At 38.7% G+C, this 26,406-nt stretch overlaps 1 protein-coding gene across 13 annotated transcripts in view; it reads left to right on the forward strand.

Annotated features, from left to right (window-relative positions):
* BACH2 (BTB domain and CNC homolog 2) overlaps positions 1–26,406 on the forward strand; it is a 367,936-nt gene that overhangs the window by 6,109 nt on the left and 335,421 nt on the right. For 3 of the 13 annotated variants that reach the window (XM_065543704.1, XM_015449069.3, XM_074037451.1), the window contains exon 2: positions 18,228–18,320. The exons of the other annotated variants lie outside the window; for them this stretch is intronic. The gene's annotated coding sequence lies outside the window, so the exon portion shown is untranslated. The remainder of the gene's footprint in view (positions 1–18,227; positions 18,321–26,406) is intronic. 13 annotated transcript variants of the gene reach the window in all.

Below are 26,406 nucleotides of genomic sequence, written 5' to 3' on the forward strand. Positions count from 1 at the left end.
CAGGATTTTCCAGGAGTCTAACCCAAAGACAGCTTAGACCTTCACTTTGGATTTTAAAGTTGGAAGATCCCAGTGTGGTGATTTCCATTCCACAAGCAGGAAACAAAGTGAATGTACATGCGCAGCATCTTTCCTTAGTATTTCAGTATCCATAGATTTTTGCCAATTTTTCTTTTTTTCCTATCCTGTATTCTTCTAAGCAGTAGAAGCTTGTGGATAGTACAAAATGGGCCAAGTATCCAGAAATACTGTTCCTTAGAGGCAGATGCCTCATTCATTCATTAAACAAATATATACTGAGTATCTCTTATGTGGCAGGCATAGTGTTAGGTGACCACAGTGCTAGTGGGGAGCAAACCCAGTCCTGGCCCCTGGTCTCATGAAGCACGTCATCTGGTAGGAAGAATGGCACTCATCAGTTAATAACAGATAACCCACTGCTCATGAAGGAAAGATATTTCATGCACCAGAGTGTCTAATGGGGAGATTTAACCTAGTCGGGAGGTTGGGGAAGCCCTCCCTGAGGAATTGTGGAGTGACCTTCCATCAGGGACAGTCCGAAACTTGAGATTCGCTTTTTCCTCCAGCTTCCTAATCCTATTAATTCACTACTCTCTTTGGCCCTTTGGAGTATTGCATAAGCCATGCTGGAACCTCTGGGGCCATTTTGGCAAATAATAGTTCCTGTATACAGAGTCCAGAATTGATTTATTTACCTGGGTCTTTAGAACCTAATAAAAACAGAAGTTAACTGCCAAGAGTACTGTTGATTTCCATACTTGGAAAAAATACAAGTTAACATTCTTATTTTGAACATATTTAGGGTGATTTTGACAATATTTGAATGATCAGAAGCTACAAAGATATTCTCTCCCAGTCAGCTGATGTGTGTAGGGCCCTTGGTGAAAAAGTGAGTCTAAAATCTGTCTGAAGTCCCTGGCTACTCCAGAGCAGAGGGTCTCCCTCCTCTGTGGCCCAAAGATGATTATTCCAGGCTTGTGCAACCCATGGCCTGCAGGCCTCATGCGTGTTGAATGTGGATCAACACAAATTCAAAAACTTTCTTAAAACATGAGGTTTTTTTGTGTTTTTCATTTTTGCTATTTTTCTTGTTTTAGGTCATCACGTATCATTAGTGTTTAGTGTATTTTATGTGTGGCCCAAGACAGTTCTCCTTCTTCCAGTGTGGCCCAGGGAAGCCAAAAGATTGGACACGTCTTATTTAGACCATTCTTAGATGCAAAATTAAGGAATTTTGACATCATCTATTTAAAATAAATTGATTATACTGCATGCTAACACCCCTCTATTTTCTTTTTCTTTGATGATAGTTAACCTGTATTGAGAGCTTCCTATGTGTGCTGCTCATATTTAACTCATGTAATCCTCAGAGCAACCCAGAGCTAGGTGTGATCACTGGAAGCCACAGCATAGGTGTCACTCAGCTAATGAATGGTAGGACTGGAATTGGACACTAGCTGTCTGATGCTGGGGCCTGTTTTCTTACCGTGTTATGGCTCTCCCTTTTCCTTTTCTTCTTTGTTTGAAGTTGGAACTCTCTTTAGCAGTTCCCAGAAGCAGAAATAAAGGTCACCTCACTCTAAAATATTGGCTGTTGTATTAACATCTATCTTAAAGTTGAAAAATAATTTCTCAGTAAACCTGAGTGAATATATTCCCGTCTTTCACATGGCCCGCTTTCTAATAATTGCTTTCCTTAGGTTTTAGTGTCCATTTAGGGATCAGAAAGTAAAAGTGATGCATGTAAAGGCAAAAGAAGTACTAGGCATATAACTGAAATCCCATGGCTCTGTCTCCAGGGTTTACTTGTAACTCACATTCCTACCCTCTCGTTAGGTGGAGGGAATTTGTTTTTTGCCTTTTTTTTTTTTTTTTCTTGGTGGATAAGAAAAGGTAAAAGAAACTCAACCTGTAAGACATAGAGTGTTCTACTGAGGAGGAAGAATTTCATTGAGAACTAATTCCATCAGAACTCCTAATTAGAAATATTAGCTACCAGTAACAGATAAAAGCAGGTAACCTTTGTTCTCATTCTGGTCAATTTCAGGAAGAGGTTGTCTTGCCAGATTAGCATGTTGCAACTCTCAACTGGAGATTCGAATGGTTTTAAAGGACTCAGGCAGTTGGCATGTCAGTAACCGCCAACTACCTCAGGTTTGCAAGGTCACTGTTTAGAATGCTGACTCAGCTCTGCCTGGGCCAGACACCAAAGTTGTCATCTTTAGTCAAGAGGCATCATTCTCAGGAGCCACTTGAAACATTAAGCACACATTTGAAGCTCAATTTGGGAAATTATCAAGTGTATGATTGTACAGTACTGTGCTTATTTTTCAGAATTTAGTTCAAATTTTGGAGAAGGCTAAATGGGAGATGCTTAGTGTGTCAGTGTTGGAAGTTTTAAGTGATTTAAAAAATCAAGCAGATGAGTGCATAAAGATTTCTATGCAAACAATGATGAGCTTAAAGCTGCTGATTTAGTGTGAGAATTACTTGCATTGATTTGTAGAATATCTGTATGGGTTCAAGATTCCATATTATGCAAATGAATAAGCCCCGAAGAGTCAAACTGAAAAAAAAAAATGAAATTTACTGTGAGAAATATTACCCATTCAGTAAGAGGAAAATGTAGACAGAGTTAACCCTTCCTTTTCATACATCTTCTTGGGAAGGTAAGTGCCAGGGATAATGGTCTGTGTCCCAAATGTAAAGAAGCTGGGCACGGTTTGCAGCCAGTTCCCCCATCCTCCTTCTGTCCTCACTTTTTTGTTTCGTGCTGTTTTACCTTTTGGCCACCTAGTCCCCTCAACTAGTCCTTGTCCTTCCCTTCCAAAACCAATCTCAGAGAAAGATTTTATGAACACAGTTTTACTAATATATAGGTAACTGAGCATACTTAGTGCGTTACTTTCCTGAAGCATCAGCGTATTAATAGGAGACAAAGCCAAAGAAGTAAAACTCTAAGGATAAAAACTAGAATTTTGCACACTGGTAACCTGGTGATAGGAGACCATTTCTGAATGAAGAAGGGGCTCGTCATAAACAAACACAACCCTAGACAGAGAATATAGGCAAATGAATTGCAGAATATAAATCACAGTAGTATTAAAATATAAAGAGAAACCTGGCTGTAGAGTCAATGCCCTTCAGTCCCACCTCTCCCCCACCATACCCTCCTCCAGCAACCATGCTATGTTGAGTTGATGGCTCCATCTAGTGCCAGTGTGTGGAACTGTCTTGCAGGACTCCACTGTCATCTCCGGAGCTGGGTATGAAGAGTCCTCTTTCTCTGGGAACACACTGTCTAGTTGGGGACTGCCCTCTAGTTCCTACCTCTTTGTTTTTGCAGTTTAGTTATGCCTTCGTGTCTTTCTTTATCCCAGACTTAATTTCTTTGTTTCCCTCTTTCTAGTACACCCTCTTTGTACTTGTTTCTCCTCCTTTTTTCTTTTCCAACTCTCAATTTTTTTAAAAAAAACTACTTACAACTGGTAAGTATAAAGAGTTTTTTTTTCTAACACTACTTTATACCAAAGTAAGAGAATTCTATGCATTTTAAATGAAACTAACAATTGAAACCATGTTGGAGAACCAGAATGACCCTAAAGTTGAAGTCCAAAAGTCTCACTTAGAAGACTGTGTCCCTTCATCCTCCTGTAATTAGACATTTCCTCAAACACAGTTGATCAAGAGTGTTTTCTTTTAAATGGTTTTGGAAGTATCATTGTAGTATCATTTTCTACTTTTTAGATTATAAATTTAACCTCTCATATTTTAAGTTCAAGACATTTTCACAGACTATCAAGGAATGCTAGCTCATTGACCTGACCCTTTTTCTATGGGGAAATGTATTCTCAGTTCCAGATAACCAGTTCTGCACATTTGTAGGTCCTGTATAAAATGAGAGAACAGAGATGAATGAGAGGCATTGTCAGACAAAGCCTGGCACATGAGATCTGAATTAGCATACAGGTTTTAAGTCTCCCACATTAAACAGTACATTTTAAATTTCCACTTATGTTAAGCATCTTGATATTGTGGGTTTGAAAGTAAGTCCCCTCTGAAAAACAGGAACTGTGCTTGTCTGTTACCAGTTCTTGTGGTCGATATGGTAACTATTTTGATTTTTCAGAAGGGAGGAAAAGCAGTTAAATCTAGTTAAAATTAAAACCAGTTAAAATTAACTGGCTCGTGAGATTTCAGTGCAGCTGTTCCACACATAGCAACACTGAGAGTGACTTGTTTATTACCATGATTAATTATTATTAGTTGTTACTTCTTTTTGAGCAGTGGCATAGATTATTTATGTTGTTGGTCTAATCTTGGAAAATAGAAACTGCAAGCGTAGAGAGGTTCCCGTTTGCTAATTTGCATGTACCCTGTTTTTGTTTTTGCCAGGTAGGTGTGTGCACCTCACGTACACGAGAGTAATTTAGCATGTCAGCACTTTCCTACCAGCAATGCTTGCTGACTCATGCAGCTGTTGTAGCGCTCAGCTGGCCGCACTGTAAACTGCCCATAGTACCAGCACCGCCCTTGGAGAGAGCTCCGGGCTGCTGGGCTGGTTAGCGACTGGGCTGGTTAGCTACTGGGAAGCAATTTTCAGATCTGTGATCACTGCTGAACTGGGTCCCCTTCTCCTGTCAGCAGCCAGACACAGCCTTCTGGTTGCAGGGGAGAAAATTGGACAAATTTCTACCTTTGTAGGGACTGCATATTCATAGCATTTTTGGATATACCTCAGGAAAACTCTTTTTGTTTGTTTGTTTTGCTTCACTTTATTTTTCTGGGAATAGTTAAGGGGAGAGGCAAAATGGGCTGATAATAAATGAAAAGGGAATGTGCTGTTATTTCCTACTTAAGACCAGAAAGAGTTTTCATAAACCTTTAACTTAGGCTTTCTTGGTGTAACTGAAACCTGACCCACTTCTCCCTCAGTGCAAAGCAGTGTGTCCTGAGTAGGGAAGCAGGGGCGAGGGTGCAAGTGACTAGCCTGACATTGTTTTATGTGGCTCAAGTCCCTAAGTGATGACAGCTTTTGTTTATATCCGTTCCCTGTTATTGAGGTTAAAAAACAAAACAAAAAACTTGACCTCTGATCATTTTAAAGCTAGCATATATTTTCAGAGATGGTTTCACTGTTTGTTTTCAGAGTTCAGTTTTGCTTATTTTCATCGGAAAGTGTGAAATGTTGCTTTTTTGAGGCTTCTAAATAAACTTCCTTTTGTAGATACAAGTTTATCCAATCATCGTAAACTGTCTTGAAAAGGATGATTAAAGTAAGATCAGCTGGGGAAGGGAAAGCTTTGCACACCCTTGAGGAGTTTGCCTCCTTTTTCTTAAGTTTCAGTAAGCATTCTGAAGCAGCTTTGACCAGTAATAAAGAAAAGCCACAGTGACTGTGTGTAACATGATGTTGATGGAAGTTCTTGGTTTCCGCCGATACGAATGACTCATCAGTATCAATAGAATTGTGACTTCTAATAATAACACAGTGCAAGACCTTCAAAACATGTGGTTTTAGCCCTTGCTTTTAGTGAAAGGTTGGAAAATATTAGTTTGAGCTTTTTTTTTTTTTAATCTCTTTATTTTGCCCAAGTATAAAGTTGTTTTTTGTAGGAATGATGATCCCCCTGTTGTTTTCTCATCTTACTGTTTTTAGTTTCATTATGATTAAGGAGCCAAACTCAGATCATTTCGTTTAGAAATCTCTGCACTAAGCATCTCCTGTCAGGGCTGTGTTTCAGGGAAATGTGGCTGAAAAGCAAATCTTCCCTGAATGCAGAAAGGAAAATACTAGTGCAGACTGCAATCCACTGAGCTACGTGCCTCCTACACAGCATCTATTGCGGAGGGCTGTGGTATTGCTGAGTAGCCATATAGCCCTGTGAGTCATTGTCAAAGGATTCCAAGAGGAAGGTTAACAGAAAATGCGAGTCAGAGGAAACAGCAGAGTGGAGCAGCTAGCTCAGGAAGAATTGTGCTACCTGCTAAGGGGCTGCCCAGATGTCACCGGGAGTTCAGGTGTACGTTCATCTTTTTGCAGCCCATTTCCATATGGCTACATATGGGGACATTTTTGTTTTTTGTTTAGTTTTGGTTGGTTTTGCTGCAGTTTGGCCAATCAGAGATCACTATTTTAGCTCTGTATTACAGTGGTCTTATCCCAGAGCCTTTGCTTTTTGTATTTTGTAGTCAGAGCAACTGAATTTCTAGACTATAAGACCAACATGTATATTTAACATAATCTTTTTCTTTCTAAATGCTTTATTTATTTATTTATTTATTTATATTGAGATGGAATCTTGTCCTGTCGCCCAAGCTGGAGTACAGTGGCACGATCTCGGCTCACTGCAACCTCCACCTCCCAGGTTCAAGTGATCCTCCTGGCTTAGCCTCCTGAGTAGCTGGGCTACAGGCGCATGCCACCATGTCCAGCTAATTTTTGTATTTTTAGTAGGGTGGGGTTTCACCATGTTTGCCAGGCTGGTCTCAAACTCCTGACCTCAAGTGATCTTCCTGCCTCAGCCTCCCAAAGTGCTAGAATTATAGGCGTGAGCCACCGTGCCTGGCCAGACCTAAAAATTGTTATATAATAGTACAAAAGTTAAAAATGCATGAGGATGCCGGGTGCAGTGGCTCATGCCTGTAATCCCAGCACTTTGGGAGGCTGAGGCGGGTGGATCACAAGGTCAGGAGATTGAGACCATCCTGGCTAACACGATGAAACCCTGTTTCTACTAAAAATACAAAAAATTAGCCAGGCGTGGTGGTGGGTGCCTGTAGTCCCAGCTACTCGGGAAGCTGAGGCAGGAGAGTGGCGTGAACCCGGGAAGCGGAGCTTGCAGTGAGCCGAGATCACACCACTGCACTCCAGCCTGGGCGACAGCTAGACTCCATCTCAAAAACAAACAAACAAACAAAAAAAGTGAGTAGTACTTCTGTTCACTGAGCGGTAACTATGGAGAATGAGAAAACAAGCCCAAAGTGGTAAAGATGTTAGTGGCACATAAATAATACTGGTTCAACACACATAGGAATCAATAAAAAAGCCAGGTAACCAAAAAGAAAAATGATACTGTACATTCATATTTTTAAACATGCATTTCACGAAAGAAGAAACCCAACTGGCCAGCAAATATATAAAAATTGCTCAGCTTCATTAATAAGCAAACACATGCAAATTAAAATCATAGTAACATATGATTACACACTCTCTAGATTGGCAGAAATTTTAAAACCTAACAATACCATGTAAAGATGTGAATGAATGGGAGTTTTTGTATTTAGTTGACAGGAGTATAACTTGGTACAATTATATTGGAAAACAATTTGCTGTTACCTAACCAAGTTCAACCTGCAAATAACTTACAACACAGCCATCTTACCCCTAGGTATACTCCTAAGAAAAATGATTACCTATGTGCTTTAAGAAACATGGACAAAACAAAAAATAATTGATGCTGGCAAGGTTATGGAGAAAGAGGAACACTTGTACACTCTTGGTGGGAGTGTAAATTAGTTCAACCATTGTGGAAGACAGTGTGATGATTGCTCAAAGTCCTAAAGACAGAAATGCCATTCAACCCAGCAGTTTGATTACTGTGCATAGACCCAAAGGAATATAAATTATTCTAAGACACATACACATATGTGTTCATTGCAGCACTATTCACAATAAACAAAGACGTTTAATCAACCTAAATGCCCATCAGCGATAGACTAGATAAAGAAAATGTGGTACATACACCATGGAATACTGTGCAGCCATAAAAAAGAATGAGATCATGTCCTTTGCAGGGACATAGATGGAGCTGGCGGCCATTATCCTTAGGAAACTAACACAGGAACGGTAAACCAAACAATGCGCATTCTCACTTATAAGTGGGAGCTAAACGATGAAAATGCATGGACACATAGAGGGGAACAACAGACACTGAGACCTATTAGAGGGTCGGAAAAGGGAGAGAATCAGGAAAAATAACTAATGGATAGCAGGCCTAATACCTGAGTGATGAAATAATCTGTACAGCATACCTCCATGACAGAAGTTTGCCTGTGTAACAAACCAATACATATACATACCCCTGAACTTTTAAAAGAAAAAACATGGACAAAAAATATTTAAAGAAGCATTGTTCATAAGAGCCAAAAACTGGAAGCAACCCAAATAAATGCCCATCAATATTGAGTCGAATCAACACATTTTGCTATAAGGTATTTATGCACTGTGATACTATTTGGCAATGAAAAATCAACTAGTAAAACCACGTATAGAAGGGTGTGGAGAGGCAGCATTTCTTGGTAGTCAAGAGGAAGGATTGTGCCTGGGTTCAGATTTTGGTTCTGCCACTTATTGTGTGACCTTGGATGAATTTCTGAACTTCAGTGTACCTTAGTTTTCTCATCTGTACATCAGGGAAAATGATGTCTACCTGATAGGATTGTTAGGAAGTTTAAATGGGTTAATATTTGTGACATGCTTAGAATGACTGGCATTCTATATGTGTTTGTTAAATAAAAGTACATCAAAATGGATGAATCTTACAATATTGAAAGAAAGAAGCAAGATAGAAGAATATATACAGTGTGATTCTATTCATGTAAAGTTCAAAAGCATGCGAAATTAAATGTTATTTAGGGATACATACATAGATGGTAAAACTATAAAGAAAATTAATATGGTTTAATACGATTGTCACAAAAAGCAGTGTAACAACTACCTCTAGAGGTGAAGGAGTGGGTATGATAGGGGAGGGGCTCACTGGGGGCTTCTGAGGTCCTGGCAGTGTTTTATCTCCCAACCTGGACAGTGGTCCCAAGGATATTCTTTTTTTACAATTGTTTTTAAAAACTGTATATGGTTTTTATATATGTGTGACTTATTAGATAATAAACATTTTAAAGGATTTATGTGAGTTGTTATAGTAGCAACATGACATTAAATAGGAATAACTGAAAATTCCTACATTTTAGTTAAAAATAATTGTTCAAGTGGAGATTGGAACACTTGCTTGGTGTTATTTCCTCCACAACATTGTGAGCCAGCAGTGCAGTGCAGTGTGATTCTTACAGAAGGCAACACCTCCTTAAGGCCACATTAAGAGAGCTGTCCCCTTTAGATCAAGGAATGTAATGTTCCCACTCAACTATTCTCAGGTCTGGATGTCCCATGTGTGGGATGCTATGCCTTGTCCCAAGGGATTTATTTTAAGAAAGATTTTCACCACAGAGGGAGCATTTTCTGTGATAAAGATGTTTAGGGGTCTGGAAACCTATCAGTTCTAAGAGTGGCCAAAGGAAGTGGGGATTTTCAACATGGAGAAGAGGAGATGTCGGGAGAGAAAGAGTGTCTTCCATCACCAGAAGTGGAAGCAGCCTTTCGTTGTTGCTTCCCTCCCTGTAATATACAAGTCCCTCCCTGTAATGTCTACCCTTGGAGGCAGGTTTCAAGTCCTGGATACTGGAGATGCCCAAGCAGAGGCTGTGGGACCTCCCTTAGACTTGACTGGGGCTGCAATACCCATTGCCTGGTCCCTGGACCAGCAGCATTGGCATCACCTGGAGCTTGTTAGAAATGAAGTCTCAGGCCCACCCACACCGACTGAGTCTGAATCTGCTCTTTCTCAAGATGCCCCTGGCGACTCACATAAACATCAAAATTTGAAAGGCACTGGGCTAAATGTCTCTAAGATTCTTCATGATTCTTAAGATGTAATGATTTTATAGAATAAACTGTATACTCAGCTGAAAATTATCAGTTCATATGGGGACATTATCAATTTAAAACACCTTGGGATGTTACATGTTCACAAAATCATGTAAGTATTTGTTGCTAAATTAGTTTTAAATGGATTTGTCCAGTTTCCCCCTAAAGTCAAAGTTAGGTTGCTTATGTATTTGGGCACCTATAAGAATTAAAATATTATATAACATTATTTCATTTTCTTCTTTCTAACATACAGGACTAGATTCTTGCTTTAAAATTCTCCATTAATGTCTTCAAATTTTTCTTTTATATTCATTAAAAATTCAGAAGCAGATTAGGGTTCTGAATACCTGTTAAGGTATTCAGGATTAAGAATACTCAAAAATAGGCCGGGCGCGGTGGCTCAAGCCTGTAATCCCAGCACTTTGGGAGGCCGAGACGGGCAGATCACGAGGTCAGGAGATCGAGACCATCCTGGCTAACATGGTGAAACCCTGTCTCTACTAAAAAAATACAAAAAACTAGGCGGTCGCCTGTAGTCCCAGCTACTCCGGAGGCTAAGGCAGCGTAAACCCGGGAGGCAGAGCTTGCAGTGAGCTGAGATCCGGCCACTGCACTCCAGCCCAGGCGACAGAGCGAGTCTCCGTCTCAAAAAAAAAAAAAATACTCAAAAATAATATTTAAATATATCTCATTAATACATTGATTTTATATATAGCATATTTTTTCTTCTTATACATAGTCCATATTTTGACCTTATGGGAACCTTTGAAGTCTGAGTATTTTATAATCATTCTCTACAGTATCTCTTTATCTTTTAGATTCTAGATCTGAGATCAGTCAAGTAAAATAGTTTTACCTTTTTCCCCTCAAAAGACCATGACTAACAAGCTCATTTACTTTTTCCTTAAATATATTGCTAATTATCTTTTAACTGATGAAGTTCAAGTGGAATCCATGATTCATTTAATCTTTTCCCCTTTATGTAATTAGTCACTTGTTCTTTTGATGTTCCTAGCAAAACTAATATTTAAAGGGCTAGTCATAAAATTCCACAATAAAAAGTTCTTAAATGACTTAAAAATCACAGATAAAATATGCTTTGCTGTACAGTAAAAATGGAGAAAACCATTTGAATAGAAAATGTTCTTTAAGGCTGTGGGACCATGAGTTATTTGATTTAACCATGTGTTACCAGGTCTGTGTTCTTTTGGTATATAGGACCAAGAAACTACTTTATGGCTTTGATAATGTTTGCCGTATGTATGTCATCTAGATGAGATAATGTATGACAGAGGGCTTTATAAAATGATAAAGTACTGTAGACTTTTGTTTGTTTGTTTGTTTTTGGAGATGGAGTCTCGCTCTGTCACCCAGGCTGGAGTGCAGTGGCACAATCTCGGCTCACTGCAACCTCCACCTCCTGGGTTCAAGCGACTCTCCTGCCTCAGCCTCCTGAGTAGCTGGAATTACAGGCGTGCACCACCATGCCCAGCTAATTTTTGTATTTTTAGTAGAGACGGGGTTTCCCTATGTTGGCCAGGCTGGTCTCAAACTCCTGACCTCAGGTGATCTGCCCACCTCAGCCTCCCAAAGTGCTGGGATTACAGGCATGAGCCACCGTGCCTGGTTGTATTCTTTGATTTTTTTAAGAGCAAGCTTTAGGAAGATTACTGCATATCCCTATAGGGTTTGTTGGATTCTCTATTTTTTCAGAATGGTTTGAAATCACATGTTCTAGCTTAAACTCTAAACCTGGTCTGTCTAGTATGGTAGCCATCAGCCACATGTGGCATTTGAGCATGTGAAATGTGGTTGAGATGTGCTGTGCACCAGATTTCAAACAAAAAGGATATAAAATATCTCCTTAATAATTTTTATTATATTGATTACATGTTGAAATGATAATGTGTTGCATATGTAGGATTAACTAATAAATATTCAGATAAGTTTGGCCTGTTCCTTTTTACTTTTTAATGTGGCTACTAGAAATTTAAAATTATATGTGTCTCACCTTATACTTTGATTTCAAAGTACTGGTTTAGTCTGTAAAGTTTAGAGTGATTGAGAGCTCTCAGAGAAAAGAAGATCAGAGCTTAACAGAGAGTTTTAGAGATGAGATGCCACCAACAGAATCCATTTACTTGAAGAAATCCCAATCTGCACCTTTGCCCTACTTTTAGAGATTCCTGCTTTCTTGAACCCACAAAGTAGAGCATTGGGTAACAAGCATTGCTACCCAACTGTATATCTACAATATACAGAGCATTGAAGGGGGATTAAAATAAGTATCACACAAGTCCCTGCCTTTAGGGAAAAAATATAGCCTACTGGGGAAGCAAGATATGAGCACATGAGTTGTTAAATCATGGCTTGAGAGATACATAGCTGTTCAATGCTCGGATCCAAGACTGTTGCAAACAGACGGTCGAGGCAGTAAACAAAAAAGTGCTTCAAAGGAAGGAAAGGTCTCTGTGACCTGGAAGGGTGTCCCACCAGAGGAATGCCTTGGTTCACACTGACAAGTGGGTAGAATTTCAGTGGGCAGAGAGAAAGGGGGTATGGCTGGGTAGGAGGCAAGGTAGAGTGGGAAGAAGGAGGAAAACATGGGAAAGCACAGAACAGTTGAGAAGTCAGTGAGAAGAAGAGATGGATTGAACTGTGAGTAGAATCATTCTCTAGTCCACTTATTCAAGCTTTAATATTTGACATCATCTCCTATAATATTATGTATCTTGACACTCTTCCAAAAGTTATTTACCAAGTGTCTCAAAGTAGAGACTAGGGCAGGACACTTTAACTTTGGGTAGAATAAATGTTGCATACCTTTGATTGTTAGGAAGTTCTTTAAATAGCAAAACTGGTAATATTATCTTGCCAGTTACGTTTATACTAACATTTTGTGTAGAACCATGTAACTTTAAAGGCTTCTTGGATAAGTACATTATTAGTATTTCGGGCAGTAGTGCTAAGCATTTGTATATTTTTCTTGCTTAAAATGCCTTCAGTGTTATGTCATTTGATCTTTGCTGTTGGCTCCATTTTATTGAATTTGAAGCCAGAGAAGCTAAGATTGAATAATTAATGGTAGAATCTGGAATTTGAACCTAGCTCTTAAGCTTCTTCCATTTTACTGTGTGAAACACTCTAATTTTCGTCCCTGTAAGTCTGTTTCTTAAGAGAAGCTGATTAATTTTATTTAACTTTTTAATTGAATAATATACATAGAGAAATGTATGCATATAACGTATATTCATCTTACTGATGAATTTCCATAAAGTGAACACACTGTTGTAACCAGTTCCCAGATTAAGACACAGCATTATCAGTGCCCTAGAAATCCCTCAGGCTTCCTTCCAGTAACTACTCCACCCATGGTAGCCACTACTCTGACTTTGGAAAGCATAGATTTGCTTTGCCTGTTTTTGAACTTTATATCAATGGAGATACAGAATGTACTATTTTGTGTCTGCCTTCTTTTACTCGATAATATGCACAGTTAACTCATATTGTGTATGACACCATATTGACTATGGTAGTTGATTTTTCATCCTCCATGCTATATAGTATTATATTGTGTGACTATACCACTACTTATTAGTTTGTATAGCACTGTGACTGAACGTTCTAGAATGTATCTTCATGTGAACACACGTAATTATTTGTGTTGGGCATATTTAGGAGTTAAATCAGAAAAGCAGTGTGATTTTTAAATGTCTTGTAGATGAGGCTGAAATTTGACTTTGTGATACTCTTTTCAAGAAAAGAAGTGAAAACCTCAAACTATTGGTTTCTTGAATAGTACATCAAAGTAAATACTTAGGCAGCCATTACAAAAAGGTCCAAGGTAGAGGAATTTTAATGCCCGAACACATTTTTTCAAGGGAGGATGAAAAGAGTCAATTCTCATATAGAAAGAGTTTGAAAGGGTTAGGATGTTAAAATACTGAAGTTGTATCACTCAGGTTTCTCTTACAGTTATATTTTTTTTCTCCAAGAGAACTTTTAGCAGGTAATAGTGGAAAACTAAGGTGTGATTGGTACCAAAATGACTGTTGTCCCAGGGTTTAATAAGGGATTAATAACTGGGGAGTGTATTTACGAGGAAATAAGAAAATAGGGTTGGGTTAAATGGCAGGAAGGTACATTCCAAAATCTATAATGCAAACTATGGTTCTCAAAATTTTACTGAAATTTCTCCTCTCTCTCACTCTGTTGCTTAGCATAATCTGCAGGCAATGGAATTTGCATTCTTTTAAAGAAGGCAATTACAAATACCATTACTTGTTTTTAGAAAAAATCTTAAGATAGACATTTATCCAGAGGCAACCTGTCTGAATGAAAATGTAGTTCTAGGGTTTGCCAACACAGAAGACTTCAGTGTCTACCTTTAATACTTATTAACATTAATGGTGATCATTTAAAGGTGTGCGTTTTATATTTAGATTTATAAGTGGTGTTGATCTTAAGCAGAGTAGGCAGAGAAATCCTCCACTTTTTCTGTGCTCTCATTCAGAATGTCCCTAGGCATGTTACATGGGAAATGAGAATATGGGAATAACTACTCTCATACTTTCTTGGGCTTCAATGAAAACATTTGTTACCATTGTTAGCCATAAATTAAAATTATTTCAGAGTAGGAAATACAACTTTAACTTAGAACATGGCTGTCAGATGAAACGTTTTACACATGTGTTACTGTGTTAGACATTCCTTGCATTTATTAAAAGCCTCTCCTTTAGAAAGTTGGTGAAGTGTGACTACTCTGACCTCCAAATACTGGGTGTATTTGAAAGTAGGTTTAAAAGTTACACTTTTCTTTAATGCCCATTGATTCCTTCCTTCCTTCCTTCCTTCCTTCCTTCCTTCCTTCCTTCCTTCCTCCCTCCCTCCCTCCCTCCCTCCCTCCCTCCCTCCCTCTCTCCTTTATTAAACACGTAAATAATAAAATATTTTACATTTATTTAAAAATTCTAAAATGATTGTATTTTAAAAGTAAAAACAATTTTTGGTTAGGATTTGAGCTTATTCCATTTTTCTTCTAATTTTCCAAATTAAATGTAAAATGAGAGCATCGCAGGTAGGAGGAGGTAGGGGAGAAACCAAATAATTTTCAAGTCATATTTGAAGAGCAGGTATGTTCTCTCACGATTTACAGTGCAGGTGCATTTTAATTTAACTACTTTAAATGATGATAAAAATTCTTCAAGTAGAACAAAGCAAAGTTTTAGAAGTGACTTGTAAACAGCCATTCTTAATTTTTTCCTGTTTTCTCTCCACTCATGTGACTTGCATGAATTTCTGAAGCAGTCCCTTCAAATGACACTGCTCCAAACATGTGAATTGCATTCATCAACAAAATCCAGCCTTTTCCTTTGTAGGACAATGTGGGGTCACGGGGCAAGGGGTCTTTTCTTTGTCTAGCCTGGTGCCAAAGCAAAGACTAGTCCTCCCTGCGTTTGGACCCAGTGACGTGTTTCCATTTGTCATTGAACACTAGGGGGAGGAACTGCAGCCTCTGAGGTACCCCCTTTGGTCCTCACCCTCTACCAAAGGATTTGCTGCTTCAGCCTCTTCAGTGCCCCAGGTATTTGATGCAAAGATTATGCACTTATGCTGCCAGTTATCAGGGTTGTGTGGGTGTCTTTAGAGGGGTCTCCCCTTAGCTTAGCATCGGGTCTCAATGACAGAATCTAAATAACACAGGTTACTCATCACGAGTTAAAGATTTTTTCCCTTTTCACATTGATGCTTCTGATATACTTTTATACGTTAGCTGATTGTATGTGCGTACTTTGTGGCTGCCAAGATGCAGCTGGAAAGTGTGTGGGGGTTGTCTGCTTCCTCTGAGGCTGCTACAGGTGGTCAGGTGGGGGCGGCCGTGATAAAGGTACAGCACCCACTTCCGCCAGCTTGTCTTGTGCGCCCTGTAACCCACTGCATGAACCTGAGTGGCACTTCAACCGGATTTTCTTGTTGGCACTTTTATCTTTCACTGCTTCTGACTTGCCTGTTGGGGTTTATGACTAAGGTTGTGATTAAAAATTCCCTTTTTAGGTATGAAAAATCTTTTCAATTACTTTGTGTTCCTTTTTTTGTTTGGTTTTTGTTGTTTGCATGTGGACTTTCTGGGTTTTGTAAAAATGAATCTTAAAAAAATCTTAATATTATGTAAGAGTTAGATAAAGGTTAAGTAGCTAATATATTCCCTCATTAGGGCAATAGAATCAACGTATGTTCTTGGAAGATTAAGTGTGTTAAAATGCATTTTATGATGAAAGCACTTTCAGTTATTTAGAATAGGCATGGAAAAGCCCATTTCAGAATATTGTCATAAAATCATTAGACTTGGAAAGGTTTTCGTTTATTCAGTCCGTATCCCCCTGTCTGTTTAATCTTTGCATACTACTGTCCTTGGAGCACGGAGAAACGTGAGCTACCCTTGGAGGTTTATAGTCCCACTGGAAGGGAACCAATGTTTATGCCTGATTATATGATAGGAGCGTTACATGTTCTTATTCCATCTTTGAGGAAACCTTATAAATAAGATAATAACTTTTTCAGAGAAAGAAGCTGGGGTTCTGAGACATTACTCACTTAGGGGCACCCAGAGGAAACAGCAAGACCTCCGGCTTCATCACCAGTAATTTCCAGCATGTGAGCTGCCCTCCACACTCTGTAATTTAAAAAAATTTGGGGACATCTAGTAAATATTCTAGAAGTTCAGAAGCAAAAAAGCTAGGCTGCAGCTGAAGTACTCAGATTTACCACTGGCTGACTGGGAAATCAGACCTGAGCCTTGACAATGGGTAGAATCTGTATAGAGGAGCCGAGAGAAGAAGAGTTTCCGCACTGCATAAGCCCAATGAGGGAAGGTGTAATAACAAAGGAAAGGTGAGCACACAGGTTTAAGAGATGCTGTGTGGGCCGGTCCAGCTGGGAGCCATTACCACTCAACACTTAATGGAGTGCTTACTGTGCTAGGCACTTCTCTTAAGTTCTTCACACCTTTTAACTCTTCTTATCTTCACAGCAAGCCTTTGAAGGAGATGTTATTATCAAGTCCCCCCTGCCCCCCTGTTTTTTAGAAACAGAGTCTTGCTCTGTTGCCCAGGCTGGAGTGCATGTGGTGTGATCATAGCTCTTTGTGGCCTCGAACTCATGGGCTCAAGTGATCCTTTTGCCTTAGCCTCCTGAGTAGCCAGGACTACAGGTGTGTGCCACCATGCCTGGCTAATTTTTTTTCCCATAGGAACAGGATCTCGTTATGTTACCCAGGCTGGTTTTGAACACCTGGCCTCAAGCGCTCCTTCGCCTTAGCCTCCTATAGTGCTGGGATTAGAGGTGTGAGCCACTGCACCTGACCTTCATTGAGGGATGAGGAGACTGAGGCACATAGCAGTTAAGTTGCGGAACTGTGATTCAAAGCATGGCCACCAGGATCCAGAGCCTGAGTTCTTAGCTACTCTGCTGTCTTGTTTTCTCTCTATCAGGCAATGCAGGCTGCTTGTTAGAGGGACGGTAAGGATTCTCGAATTGCTGGGGATAGCAAGAGGAAGATGCAAATGGCAGGGGTAGTGATAGAAAGATCAAAATGGCAGCAGCACAGCACGCTGGCCAATTTGACAAGAGGAAACATTAGGAAAGAAGAGGAGTTTTTTCTCAGCTAAGCAGGATCTGGTCAGTGTAAGTGGGTAGCAAGAGAGAGAAGTGAGATGTAACGAATCAATAGGCCTTGATGAATGACTGGAATTGAAGGAGAGAGAATGAGCAAAAATGAATCTAAGATTTGGAGCTTGGTTGACTGGGAGGATAATTCTGCTATTGCAGAAATCAATTAGGTCAATAGACAAGCACATTTTTCCACAGTTAGTAGTGTTGCAGCAAGAAATGAAGGCTTTTGAATGAGCATATGCAGTAGAGATACCATATACAGGAAAGATGGCTCACTGGAGAGTTGAGAATAAAGGAGAGGAGTTCAGGGGAGGGAATGGAGATGATTGGGGGCTATCTGCAAGGAGAGAATTGATGCGCTGGGAATAGATGATTTCTGAGAGAGAAAGAGAGAAAAACCCAGGGCCTTAAAAAGTGTCCTTGGTCGAGAAGCAGAAGGAGAAAGAGGAGCAGGAAACCATAAAAGAAGCAGGAGAGAGAGGAGAATAAAAAGAGAAAAAAAGAAAACTACTGAACAGTGTCAGATACTACAAAGAAGTCAAGGAGAACAAGAGTGAAAGGGGGACATAAGATTTGACAAGGAAGAAGGCCATTTGTACCCTGCACAGTAAGTCTTGGTGGCATGGGGAGGTGAAATCTAGTTGCATTAAGGACTGTGGTGTTGCTGAATTCTTCCTCAGGGGAAAGTCCCTGGACCTTTTCTAAGCACTAAATTTGCAGGTAGTTCAATGTCAAGCTGAGAAGGAACTTGGTTAACAGCACTTGGTTGCATAATACTATGTTTTCTTACAGTGACCTAACTGTTCTATCGTGTTTTGTCTTTCAGCGCGTTCATTCACATAGCTCCCAGTTTTAACATTTCGCCACCTACTGAAGACATCATTTGGGGCCAAGCTGATGAGCCCTTGAAGCAGAGCAGGTGAGGCAAGGACCTCAGCTTGGTCTTTGTTTCATAAGTTTACACAGCTAGCTTACGTTCCCACCAGCAGTGTGAAAGTGTTCCCTTTTTATCACATCCACATCAGCATCTATTATTTTTTGTTTTTCAATTATGTCCATTCTTACAGGAATAAGATGGTATCTCATGTGCTTTTAATTTGCATTTCCCTAATAGAGATGTTGAGCATTTTTTCTTATGTTTGTTGGCTATTTGGATATCTTTTTTTGAGAATTGTCTGTTCATGTCCTTTGCCCAGTTTTTGATGGTTTTTTAGAGTTTATTAGCTTTTAATATAAACATGAGAAAAACCACATAAATTGTAGCATTCTTTTAAAAATAAAACTGCAATCAATACTTGAATATCCAAGCTCTGAACTCCATAAACAATGTTTTTTCTTTCTTTCTTTTTTTTCTTTTTTTGATGAGGTTGCTTTTATCTTTCTGATTTGAGTTTCTTGTAGATTCTGGATATTAGTCCTTTGTCGGGTGCATAGTTTGCAAATATTTTCTCCCAATCTGGGTTGTCTTTTTACTCTGTTGATTAATTCTTTTGCTATGCAGAAGCTTTTTAGTTTAATTAGGTCCCAACTATTTATTTTTGTTTTTGTTGCATTTGCTTTTGGGTTCTTAGTCATGAACTTTTTGCCTAAGCCAATATCTAGAAGAGTTTTTCCGATGTTCTAGAGTTTTTATGGTTTCAGGTCTTAGATTAAAGTCTTTGATTCATCTTGAGTTGATTTTTATATAAAGTGAGAGATGAAGATCCAGTTCATTCTTCTACATGTGGCTTGCCAATTATTCCAGCACTATTTATTGAATAGGGCATTTTTTCCCCCACTTTGTGTTTTTGTTTGCTTTGTCAAAGATCAGTTGGCTGTATTTGGCTTTATTTCTGGATTCTCTGTTCTGTTCCACTGGTCTATGCGCCTATTTTTATTACCAGCACCATGCCATTTTGGTAACTATAGCCTTGTAGTATAGTTGGAAATTGGGCAGTGTGATGCCTCCAGATTTGTTCTTTTTGCTTTTGTTCTTTTGGTTATGTGGACTCTTTTTTGGTTCCTTATGAATTTTAGGATTGTTTTTTCTAGTTCTATGAAGAATGATAATAGTATTTTGATGGGAATTGCATTGACTCTATAGTTTGCTTTTGTCAGTATGATCATTTTCATAATATTGATTCTAATCCATGAGCATGAAATGTGTTTCCATTGTTTGTGCCATCAATTATTTCTTTCAGCAGTGTTTTGTAGTTTTCCCTGTAGAGATTTTCACCTCCCTGGTTAGATATATTCCTAAGTATTTTATTTGTTTATTTAGCAAGTGTTGGAAAAGGGATTGAGTTCTTGATTTGATTCTCAGCATGGTCACTGTTGGTTTATAGCAGTGCTACTGATTTGTGTTCATTGATTTTGCCTCCTGAGATTTTACTGAATTCTAGGAGCTTTTTGAATGAGTCTTTAGAGTTTTTTAGGTAGTACAACCACTATGGAAAATAGTGTGGAAATTCCTTAAAGAATGAAAAGTAGAACTACCATTCTATCTAGCAATCCCACTATTATCTACCCAAAGGAAAAGAAGTCATTATATGAAAAAAAACACTTGCACATGCATGTTTATAGCAGCACAATTCACAACTGCAAAAATATGGAACCAGCTTAAATGCCCATCAGCCAATGAGTGGATAAAGAAAATGTGGTATATATACATCGTGAAATACTGCTCAGTCATAAAAAGGAACAAAATAATGGCATTCACAGCAACCTGGATGGAATTGGAGACCATTATCCTAAGTGGAGTAACTCAGGAATGGAAAACCAAATATAGTGTGTCATAAGAATGATGTAATGGACTCTGGAGACTCAGAGGGAAGTTCCACTAAGGAACTTATCCATGTAACCAGAAACCACATGTTCCCCGAAAACTATCGAAATAAAAAAAAAAAAGTAATTAAAATTTTTAGAAAGTTCACACAGCTGCCCAGCGTGTGTCCCAATCACCAGGATCATCAGCTTATTCTGTGTGTTTCTAAGTGTCTTATGAACACACTGATTGTTATAAGGAATCCAAACAATATAGCACTGCCACACTTGGGGCTGCTTTTTGTTTTAGGGTTCTTTTATTATGTAAAGTCCAACCGATATGAAAATAACCTAAATTTTCTCTGACTTCTCAGAAATTCTCAAAACATCAAAATGTGCCCTGTCTTTTGATGCTGATTACCCCTTAGTGGGAATCCAGGATTTCCTTATTTCAGTGTCACAGCTGTGAGTTGTAAAGCATTTCATTCACCACAGTGCTAGTTACAGTTGGTTTTATTTAAGCTGCCAGATTTGGAAATGCACCTCACTATAGCATTAGTTTAAAAAATTTAGGCAGGGGAGAAGAAGCTTGTATGTACAAATGATGTTTTTTACTTTTGGACTGTAAGTATGTTTTTTGGTTCTTTATTCTTCCCAGCAGTTTTTCTGGGTAACTATAACTTGATGTATGAACTTTTAGAAAACTCAGAAGACTTAGGAGGATGTAAGCTCTCTCCCTTTCCTTCCCACCCCTCACCCCCAGCATAGAATATTGGTAGGTGAAACGTTATTAAATAGAGTCTGCGCAGAGTAGTCAGACCTTAGTCACACCCAACCCTGCCCCTTGTCTCTGTAACTGTTTTCTGTTGCTATTAGCATCTTCATTCAGAAGGATGAAAGGGGAGAAAAAAAATTAAAATGAAGTTAATTTTGTTCAGCAAAAGTTAAAGTGCCTTTGGCTGAACTCTGGGTAGTTGGTTTTGGAGTTGTATGGGGTTTCATTTGTTCTCCAGCTCTCTTAGTCTTCACTTGTAAATAGAAACGAGTTCATTTTTCCTGACAAGAACGAACTTAATTATTTACCTAGAATGGTTAGTAATCTGTTCTTATTACCAGAAGGCTTTCTTCTAATCTATTTAGTATCTTTTTTCATAAGAGTTTGAATATATTAGTATGTATTTTCAATAGAATCTAACCTTTCATTATTAAAGTTCCTAAATATATTACTATGTTTTATTATTATGAACATTGACTCTCATTGTTTAGAGTTTTGCTTCTCTAATTATCTTGGGTGAAGGACCAGTTTTGTTTTTAATTTCCAGTATGTCATGGATTGATAATTTTATAAAATATAATAAAAATGATTTACTAGAAAAATGAAATACTAGAAAAATGAAATTTAAAGAAACGAAAAACATAAGCCTGATTAAACATTTATTATTCTTATAGTCAACAGACATAAAATTACTCTGGCAAGCTGCTGTAAAAAACTCTAAAGGCCTACTCTCAGTTTCTGTGCTTATTCTGGGACTGGGGCTGGTCTGCAGAGCCCAGTTTGAGTTGCACCATTGGACAGAATATATACAATTTAGAAGACCAAAGTTCAGTATATACTAATTTCAGAATGTATCCTCAAAGCGGGTTTTTGGGGACTGTCCCCTTCATATTTCTTGCACATATAAAAGGCAAGTGCAGTTCGGGTACAGTGGTTCATGCCTGTAATCCCAGCATTTTGGGAGGCCAAGGCAGGCAGATCACTTGAGATCAGGAGTTTGAGGCAAATTTGGCCAACATGGTGAAACCTCCTCTCTACTAAAAATACAAAAAATAGCCGGCCATGGTGGTATGCACCTGTAATCCCAGTTACTCAGGAGGCTGAGGCATGAGAATTGCTTGAACCCAGGAGGCAGAGGTTACAGTGAGCTGAGATCATGGCACTGCAGTCTAGCCTGGGCAACAGAGCAAGACCTTGTCTCAAAAAAAAAAAAAAAAAAAAAGCAAGTGCAGAAAAAAATCCTGTTTATTTAAACTTTTTCTACTTATAAAAAAATTATAGGACAGTGCATAAAATAATATTTAGGTGAATGTAGAAAAAGTTGATTGTCTTTCTCCCACTCCTCTGGTTGTTTCTTTTCCTTTCTCTATACATCATATACATACATACGAACATATACCTTTATATGGAGAGGGGACATTTTTTTCTTCTATGAAAATGGCATCATAAACAATACTCTGCAACTTTTTTAGTTAATATTTTGTTACAACATTTATCTTTATCAAATATGAATCTAGTGGCTCTTTTTAACAGCTGCATAATATCCTATGGTATTGTCGTACCATAGTTTATTCAGTTCCCCAGCTGATATACCTTCAAGTGCATTCTAGGCTTCTACCATTCCTAACAACGCTGCAGTTAAATTCTTGTACATATATTCTTATATATCTACTTAGATATTTGAAGGACAGATTCCTAAAAATGGAGTCAACAACTCATACATGATGTCAGATGATACTCCAAAAAAGTTGCATAGATGGAGAGTCACACCTGCAAAATAGAGAATACCTGTTTGCCTCACCCCTGCCAGGTGTTAGGAATCTTTTTAAGTGTTCTCTCTCTGCAGTGTAAAGTGATCACTAGCTGTGTTAATTTGAGTTCCCCTGATTGCCCGCGAGAGTGTGCTTCTTTTCATATGTTTAAGGGCCTGCTGGATCTTTCTGTTCAATTTGGGGGCAACAAAACTTGACAGATTTTATTAGGTCTTTTATGTACCAAGTTTTCTGTCTGTGGTACACTTAGTGATTGGGGTTTATATTATTTGTTAGTTTTAATAGGGTAGAGGACATGGGAAAAGAACAAAGATACAGTGTTGAGGGTTTTTTATTTGGTGGGGGGGGAGATGACTTAGTTCTAATTTTCTTTGTGTAACATTTTCTTTTTCTTCAAGATCAGCTTACAGGAAATCCGTCCCTATTTGTGTGTAATGTAAAAAGGGCACAGGGTGGGGCATCTTTATAGCTTGGCATACTGTATATTGTTATTCAGGACTGCTCAAAGACTATGCATTGGCATGTGTACTTTTAAAAAATTGAGGTAAGTTCATATAAAATTAACTCTCTTCAAGTGTGCAGTTCAGTGGCATATAGTACATTCACAGTGCTGTGCAACTGGGACCTCTATCCAGTTCTGAAACATTTTCCTCACCCCAAAGGAAACTCCGTCCCCATTAAGCAGTCACTCCTCATTCCCCTCATCCCTCAACCCCTGGAAACCACTCATCTGCTTCCTGCGTCTACGGTTTCACCTTTTCTGGATATTTCATATAAATTGAGTCATGCAGTATGTAACTTTTTATGTCTGGCTTTTTTCATTTAGCATAACATTTTTGAGGTTCGTTTGTATCGTTGTGTGTATCAGTACTTCATTCCTTATTGTGACTGGATAAAATTTCATTGTATACTACAATATACAATAATTTATTTATCCATTTACCAGTTGATAGATATTAGGGTTGTTTCCACCTTTTGGCTGCTGTGAACAATTGCCCATATACACCTAGATGCCAAGTTAAGTCATACAGAGAGAGGGATGAGGGAAGAAGAAAGACAGCTGAGAAGAGCCTCCCAGGGAGCATCTTCTGTCTTCTAGAGCCTTCCTCTCTCTGTAGTTGGTCATCTACAGGCTCTTTAGGAGGCTGGGTTAGTCTTGGGGCCAGATTTGGGATCTGTTCCCATTGGCTTCAATATCTTCGTTAAACCAGAGATAGACCCTCCATATTGGATTTTAAATCCACACCCTCTGGTTTTAAAAAGGAATTTACATCCCACCCTCAGGGCACTAGGTCTGCTGTAGCCTCCCTGGGTGCAGTGGCCGGGAGGAACATTCATGGCTATTCCTCCATGGTTGTTGCCTCTACTCTGGGTTGGAGCTTGTGGAATGTGGTGACCAGAAGGAGGAATCGTGCCCACATAGTACTTGGCATATGACGGTATAGGCTCATTTCCCATCTCTGCAGGCTTAGTCTAGTTATGTACCTCCCAGTTTTCTCCTCTGTAAAATGGCATTACTAGTACTTACATAATAGGGTTGTAGAGACAGTTACATGGGATAATGTATAGAGAGCACTGTTACAGTACCATGTGGTAGTACTTGATAAATGTTCGTTTTTTCTCTTCTCAGTGCTTCTCTGTCCTCTCCTATCTGGTGCCCAGGACATTACATATTTCACAAGGTAGTAGTAAGTTTAAAATGAGGTGATAATGCAGATGAAGGCTCTTAGCACAATGCCTGCAATGTAAGTCAACACTCACAATAGATAGAAAGATACCTTATCTTGCAGTTAGGATTTCTCATTGGGAAAATGCTATGCAGTTGATTACAAGCTGTCTAAAGTGTTTTAAGTGGTAAAGATTGCACCTGGGTATATTGAGTTGTTCTGCCGCTTGGTGTTTATTACTATAGATACATCAGGCTAATTAAGACAGCCATGTTCAGGATAGATGCACTAAGATCGTGATGTGTGAGTTGGGCATTTCCCATCATGTTAGCACAAATACATTAAAGAAAGTTACTTCTATATCAAAGTATTTGCATCCCAAATAAAATACTTGTACAGCCTAAAATTCTCTTTCTTGTGGAAGCTGACAAGAGACTTCTGTCTTGCCCTCCATAGTGGTTTAGTGTCCTGTTTTGAGTACTATTTGGGTGCTGTTATTTAGAAATTCTGTTTTACAGCAAATGGGAAGTGATTTTATAAAAAAGGGAGAAGCAGCTGTCCTCCACCATGCTCTCTCTCAACTGTGTAACAAGCCTTTCTGAGTGTGAAGTGGATCCCCATAATGTGGGCCCCATGCGAGAACCTTTTACAAGGTTTTCTTGTTGTAATGGCTGATATAATTAAAGGAGAGAGTTCATGTTTTGTCTGAAATGGAGCATGCCTTGAGTTACAATGTTTTGTTTTTCTCACCAAATATATCCTGACTGTAATAGCAAACAGCTTGTATAAGATTTTTATATAAACATTTGAAAAAGCATTCTTGTCTTCACTGAAATTTTGAAAGCCTTTTAAGAATATTTGTAGCACTTATGTTTTTAAATGTCTAAAAGGGAGTTGTTTATTTGGTAAATTCATTCCATGAGGGTGCTTTGAATCTACCTCCAACCTCTCATGGGTCTCCCAGACTTCCCAGGAACCACTGCTTGACAGCTGGAGAGACAGCAGGTGAACCAGGGTCTCACGGGGAGGGCAAGACCAGGAAACCCCAAAGGGACAGCTTTCTGGAGAGAAATGCGTGGCTGTGCATGCCTCTTCACCTCCATCCCAGACGCACACTTCCAGGATGTGCAAATTGAGTCAGCATCATGTCTGTAGAGGACAACAACTTGTCTTTTGTTAGTCTTGACATTTCTTTAGCACTAGGCCTCTCAAGTTTTAGATGTGGGATGCTCGAGAAATGCATTTACAATTTGAAAACCTGGTGCTCATTAAGTAATTCTTTTAAAACTTTTTTCTTTTCCTTTTGAAAAATTCAAACCTAGAGAGGAGAGGAAAGAATCATATGAAGAACATTTATATACTCTTTGTTTATATTTGCCGGTTATTAATATTTGTTATTTTGTCTCCAAATTGATAGTTTTATATGTGTGTTGGCAAGAGGGGTTCATTTCTTATAACTATTTAAAAGTAAGTTGCAGACTTACTTTCATGACATTTTTCCCGAAAGACTTCAGCATCATTTCTGAAGAATAAGAACATTTTCCTACGTAACCACAATCCTGTTATAAAGTAAGTCTTAATTGAAAACTTCAGACAGAGGACAAAAGAGTAAAAAAGGCAGAGATTGAACAAAGCTGTAATTGAACTTGGAAAGTATAAGGAGAAGAAATATAGGGAGATAATTAGAACTCCTGTTTGGTTCCTTAAAGGATAAATTATGTATGTACCAATAAATCACCCAATGAATGCAGATTTTCTTCAAATATTTACTTTGTCTAGTCCAAGGAGTTTCTCCTGGTGCTCTGAAGTCAGTGTTTTGGCCAGGGTTATAAGCTTTTCAGCCTGTAAATACATTTCTTCAGCATCATCAATCTAAAACCTGAGTGACCACATCCTACTTAGACTTGTGGTTAGGAGCAAATTTTCAAGGGATTTTGCTGGTGCCATTACATTGAGGACATGGGACCTTCAGTTATTGCAGTCAGAAATGTTTACTAATGGGCAGTTAGCATAAACATGGGAGTCCTTTCCTGACATTTCATTTAGGTT

Source organism: Macaca fascicularis, chromosome 4, assembly GCF_037993035.2.
Source record: "Macaca fascicularis isolate 582-1 chromosome 4, T2T-MFA8v1.1".
Lineage (NCBI taxonomy): Eukaryota > Metazoa > Chordata > Mammalia > Primates > Cercopithecidae > Macaca > Macaca fascicularis.